Genomic DNA, 6,000 nt, shown 5'->3' with positions numbered 1-6,000 from the left:
AACCAGTCCTTTCAAATACTCTGGGCAAATAGGATAAGGAGGTAGCAGATCTACCATTTGCTGAATTGCTGCCTCTTTGCTGGGTGCACACCTCCATCACCACACTGAATCCTTACAACAAACAACCTTTTTTTTTTTTTTTTTTTTTTTTTTTGACAGGCAGAGTTAGACAGAGAGAGAGACAGAGAGAAAGGTCTTCCTTTTCCTTTGGTTTACCCCCCCAAATGGCCGCTATGGCCGGCGCGCTGTGATGATCTGAAGCCAGGAGCCAGGTGCTTCCTCGTGGTCTCTCATGCGGTGCAGGGCCCAAGCACTTGGGCCATCCTCCACTACTTTCCCGGGCCACAGCAGAGAGCTGGCCTGGAAGAGGAGCAACCTGGACAGAATCCGGCGTCCCGACCGGGACTAGAACCCAGAGTGCCGGTGCCGCAGGCACAGGCGGAGGATTAGCCTAGCGAGCCTCGGTGCCAGCCACAACAACCCTTTAAGGAAGTCTCTGTTGTTAGCCCCATTTCCCACTTGTGGAAACTGACTTGGAAAGGTTACCTAGAGTACCTTGCTGAAGATGGCAGAGCTAGCAAGTAGCCAAATTGGAATTTGAATCCAAGTTTGTTGAACTCTTTGACTTTTCATTTTTTAAAAAAATATTTATTTATTTTATTTGAAGGGCAGAGTTACAGAGAAGCAGAGGCAGAGAGAAAGGGAGAGAGAGAGAGAGAGAGAGAGAGAGAGAGAGAGAGAGGTCTTCCATCTGCTAGTTCACTCCCCAGATGGCCGCAATGCCCGGTGTTGCGCCGATCTGAAGCCAGGAGCCAGGAGCCAGGAGCCAGGAGCCAGGAGCTTCATCCAGGTCTCCACCCAGGTGCAGGGGCCCAAGGACTTTGTCCATCTTCCACTGCTTTCCCAGGCCATAGCAGAGAGCTGGATCGGAAGTGGAGCAGCCGGGTCTTGAACCGGCACCCATATGGGATGCCAGCACTTCAGGCCAGGGCGTTAACCTGCTGTGCCACAGCACCAGCCCCTCCATGTGTTTAAAGGACTACTCTTCTGAGCATTTGTTCCACATCTCCAAATATCCACTTGACATCTTCATTTAGATGATTTCAAGATATCTCAAAACTAACTCATCCAAAACTAACCCTTGACTCTTTTATTTATTTATTTTTTTATTTATTTGACAGGTAGAGTTATAGACAGTGAGAGAGAGAGACAGAGAGAAAGGTCTTCCTTCCGTTGGTTTACCCCCAAAATGGCTGCTACGGCTGGCGCGCTGCACCGATCCAAAGCCAGGAGCCAGGTGCTTCCTCCTGGTCTCCCATGCGGGTGCAGGGGCCCAAGCACTTGGGCCATCTTCACTACCCCCACCCCCACCCCGGGCCACAGCAGAGAGCTGGACTGGAAGAGGAGTAACTGGGACTAGAACCTGGTGCCCATATGGGATGCCTGCGTCGCAGGCAGAGGATTAACTGTGAGCCATGGCGATGGCCCGGACTCTTTTCCTTTAACCTTTACTCCTTCATTCTTGCCTAGTCTTCCAATGAGAAACTTGGGAGCTTTCCCCTTCCCCATCCAGCCTGCCAGTGAGTACTGCCAGTTGTACTTCACCGATGTTTCCAGGACAGGCATTCAGCCTACTGATTAAGACACTGCTCTGGATGCCCACATCCCATATTGGAGTAGTCAGGTTGGAGTTGAGGCTCTGTTCCCAGTTCCAGCTTCCTGCTAACCTGTACCCTTATAGGCAGCAGGTGATGACTCAAGTAATCCCAGCTCAAGTTTCTGGTCCCAGCTTCAGCCTTGTCCAGCCCTGGCTGGGGCAGGTATTTAGGGAGTGAGCCAGTGAATGGGAAATCTCTCTCTCTGCTTCTCAAATAAGTATATATATATATATATATATATATATATATATACACATATATATATGTGTGTGTGTGTGTGTGTGTATTTTAATTTAAAGCAATTTCTGGGGCCAGCCTTGTGGCATAGCATCTCATATGGGCTGTATTTGGAGTCCCGGCTGCTCCACTTCCCATCCATTTCCCTACTATGGCCTGGAAAAGCAGTAGAAGATGGCCCAAATCCTTGGACCCCTGCACCCATGTGGGAGACCTGGGAGAAACTCTTGGCTTCTGGCTTTGGATCAGCACAGCTGTGGCCATTGAGACCAACTGGGGAGTGAACCAGTGGATGGAAGACCTCTCTCTCTCGGCCTCTCCTTCTCTCTTTGTATAACTCTGACTTTCAAATAAATAAATAAATCTTTAAAAAAATTTTTTGGAAACAATTCTGATTCATTTACTTGTCTCTATTTCCACTGCTGCTACCCTGGTCCAAGCAAACATATCTTATTATCAAAAACAAAAAAGATTATGTATTTGAATGGCAGAATTACTTAGAGAGAGAGAGAGAGACAGAGACAGAGAGAGACAGAGAGAGAGAGACAGAGAGAGAGCAAGAGAGCTTCCATTTTCTGGTTCATTCCTCAAATGGCCACAACAGCTGGGACTGGGCCAAGCCAAAGCCAAGAGATAGGAAACTCATATTCCTATCTGGATCTGCAGATGACTGGGTCTCCTGCATGGGTGACAGGGCCCCAAGTACTTGGGCCATCTTCCACAGCTTTCCCAGGTGCATTAGCAGGGATTTGGATTGCAAGTGGAGCAGCTGGGACTGGAACTAGCACTCATCAGATTCCAGTGTTGCAGGAGGCAGCTTAACCTTTGCACCACAGTGCTGGGCTCAAGCATCATTTCTTTCTTCCTTTTTTTTTTTTTTTTTTTGACAGGCAGAGTGGACAGTGAGAGAGAGACAGAAAGGTCTTCCTTTTTGCCGTTGGTTCACCCTCCAATGGCCGCCGCGGTAGGCGCGCTGCGGCTGGCGCACCGCGCTGATCCGATGGCAGGAGCCAGGTGCTTCTCCTGGTCTCCCATGGGGTGCAGGGCCCAAGCACTTGGGCCATCCTCCACTGCACTCCCTGGCCACAGCAGAGAGCTGGCCTGGAAGAGGGGCAACCGGGACAGGATCGGTGCCCCGACTGGGACTAGAACCCGGTGTGCCGGCGCCGCAAGGCGGAGGATTAGCCTAGTGAGCCGCAGCGCCGGCCTCAAGCATCATTTCTTATCTGGACCACTGTAGAAACTTCTGGCTGGTGTCCCCACCCTACTTTTGCTCCATCCCCAAAGCTAAGAGTGGTTTATTTTCCACCTGGCAGCCTAAACGCTGTTTTAAAATCATCACAACATGATTATGCCGTGCCTCTGCTCTTAACGTATTAGAATAAAACCTGAACTCCTGCGTGGACTGACCTCTCACTGCCTCTCCAGCTCTGCCTTGCCCCTTTCATCCATCCTAGATCCGGCCCATTATTTTAATTAGGGAAAACACATGCAGGGAGCAGGAGGGAGGAGTGTCAGGCAGGGAAGCAGGGGAGGAGGCAGAGCTGAGGTGAGGACACACTGGCCGACTCCGAGCACAGCTGATTGCTTAATCTGCAGGACCACATCCCCCAGAAATCTGACACACTGTCTTGGGGCCATGCTTCAGCAAAGAGGTGAAATTGTGTGCTCTAATCCCTATTTCCCCATGCTCAGAGTGTCGCCCGTACCGTGTCAGCCCTCTTCCCTTTCCAGGCTGTACATGTGTGGACAAGACCTCTCTGCACCCACAGATAAGGTCCCCTGTCCAGATCCTCATTACCAAGTGAGTGCAGTGCAATTCGCATTTACCCGTGAGCAGCAAGCTTCCGTCCCCAGCCAGCTGTGGAATTACTCAAATAAGTCCATCCCATCCTCCCTGAGGAGCTGATGTGGGATAAGTCAGGGAGAGGGGTAGTTCAAGAGCCACATCTCCCCCACTCCCATATAATCCCATCAAGCCACCTGTCAATCAAATGACCCCTCCCCAGGAGGTACCCCCCCCCATACCTGGGGCCTGGGGGCAGTACCATATACTATGTGCTATGTACTATGCAATCTTTTCAAAGCTCATAAGAAGCTTGGGGGAGGGGAGGGCGCTTCTCTTTCCCTCTCTCCACCTGGTGGACCCAGGACAAGCAGAGCAGGGTATGAAAATTCCCCTTTTCACTTTTCCTGGCCACTCTCCCTAAATGAAGCCTTCATGTGCCTGTGTATACTTCTCATTTTGTAAATAAACCTTATCTCGCTGCATGCCCTGTTTGGGCCTGTATTCAGAATTCGTCTCTAAGTTAAAAGGCAAGAGCCTGGATATTAATTTAGACTCAAACTAGCCCACAGTAGAACCAGGGACCCCCTTCCTGCACCCCCTGGCAGTTCACTCTTTTCCTGAGTATAACCCCCACGTGGCCCCACGTGGTGCAGGGTCCTGCTCCAGGCTGAGAATAAATGATGAATGGCCTGCTATTGATCTCCTGTGTCCAGTCTTATGTATCATGCGTTTGGCCATCACCATCCTAGGGCCAGAATCTCTCCCTCTCCAACAGGGTGAGGAGGAGGTAATCAAAACAGCTAGTTCGTTTTTAGGGGGTGTTAGTGAGGTTCCTCTGGAGGGCTCCACACAGTGCTCTCCCTTGCTAGGGAGGTAACTGCCTACCTCTGCTCTACAGAGACCCAGGCTCCCCTCTCTCTGGCTCCCCCACGCCCTCATCTGCACGGTTCCTACAGTGGAATCCGTGTGTCTGACTTGTTGGGATACTCGTTCCTCTGTTCCCATGAAAAGAACTGTGATGTCCCCACTCCATGGTGGAAGACCAGTGAGAGGAGCTCAAAAACCATTACATATGCCCCAGTCACACGGACTGCAGGTTCAGGCTGGAGCGCCTGAGGATTCCCAGATAATCTCTGTGACACCCCTACTCACCCCAAAGGAGGACTTCGCACACATGCTCCCACCAGCCTGCTACCTGCCTCTCCCGCTCCTCAGCTCTGGCTTTCTATAGTCCAGGCCCCCTGCCGCCGAAGCCAGCTGATGGAGCTTCGTGGCAGCCAAGGTTGAAGGAACTCAACTGGAGAACACAAAGGGTGCCCAAGGCTGTTTCTCCAGGCTTCTGGAAATTACCATCTTAGGGTGAAGAGCAGAACTGGGTCTGGGTGGAGGTAGGGGGAATGGAACACGCTCTGTCTTCCCCAAAGCTATTTTTCTTGGGTCTGCAAAGACTCTATCCATGTTCTGTTAATAAGAGTTCAATTCTAGCTCAAGGGTCAGAGAGCAAGTCACATTATGACCTTGGGCAACTTACCTGACCTCTTTATGCCTCAATTTTCTCATCTGTAGTATGGGACAATGAATGGACCTTCTTCAGAATGAGGGAAAAAATTCCTGTCAAGCACTTGGTTCGCAGTGACTAGTACTTGGCAGGTGGTCAGTAGACGTTAGCATTACTCTTACTGTCATTGTTACGGCTAGGTGCTGTGGAAGCGTTTGACTACATTAAGTATCTGAGGCCCAGCCCAGCTAGCCAATGTCTAGGTTCAAAGTCTTTTGTTAACGGGTATCTGTCCGCAGGGCTGAAGCCGTCCTGGGGCTTTGACAAGATGGAGATTGAGCAGCCAGCTGAGGATAGGTGTGCCCTGGGTGTGTGTGTGTGTCGGGGGGGGGGGGGGGTGTCACAGGAGTAGCAGAGAAGGGAGGTTTCATGAGAACCAGCCCAACCTCTCCATCTACTTGAGAGGCAAAGCAACACAGAAAACAGACAGACAGACAGACACACACACACGCACAATGAGAGACCGAGAGAGCGAGCCTCCATCTGTTGGTGGTGCTCACTCCCCAAATCTCCAAATGTCTGCAAGAGCCAGGGTTGGGCCAGGCTTGAAACTCCCTCCATGGGTGGCGTGGGCTCAGGCACTTGGGTCGTCACCTACTGCCGGCCAGGATGCGGCAGCAGGAACTTAGATCAGCAAGCAGAGTCGCTGGGACTCCAGCAGGCATCCCAAGCTGGGGCCTGACCCACGGTGCCAAGCACTCGCCCACGTGATGCCAAGTCTGCTTTCCATAATCCCACTGGAGAGGAACGTGAATCAA

Source organism: Lepus europaeus, chromosome 7 (assembly GCF_033115175.1).
Source record: "Lepus europaeus isolate LE1 chromosome 7, mLepTim1.pri, whole genome shotgun sequence".
Classification (NCBI taxonomy): Eukaryota; Metazoa; Chordata; class Mammalia; order Lagomorpha; family Leporidae; genus Lepus; species Lepus europaeus.
The sequence above is the reverse complement of the archived record's forward strand: the minus strand, read 5'-3'. Positions refer to the sequence as shown.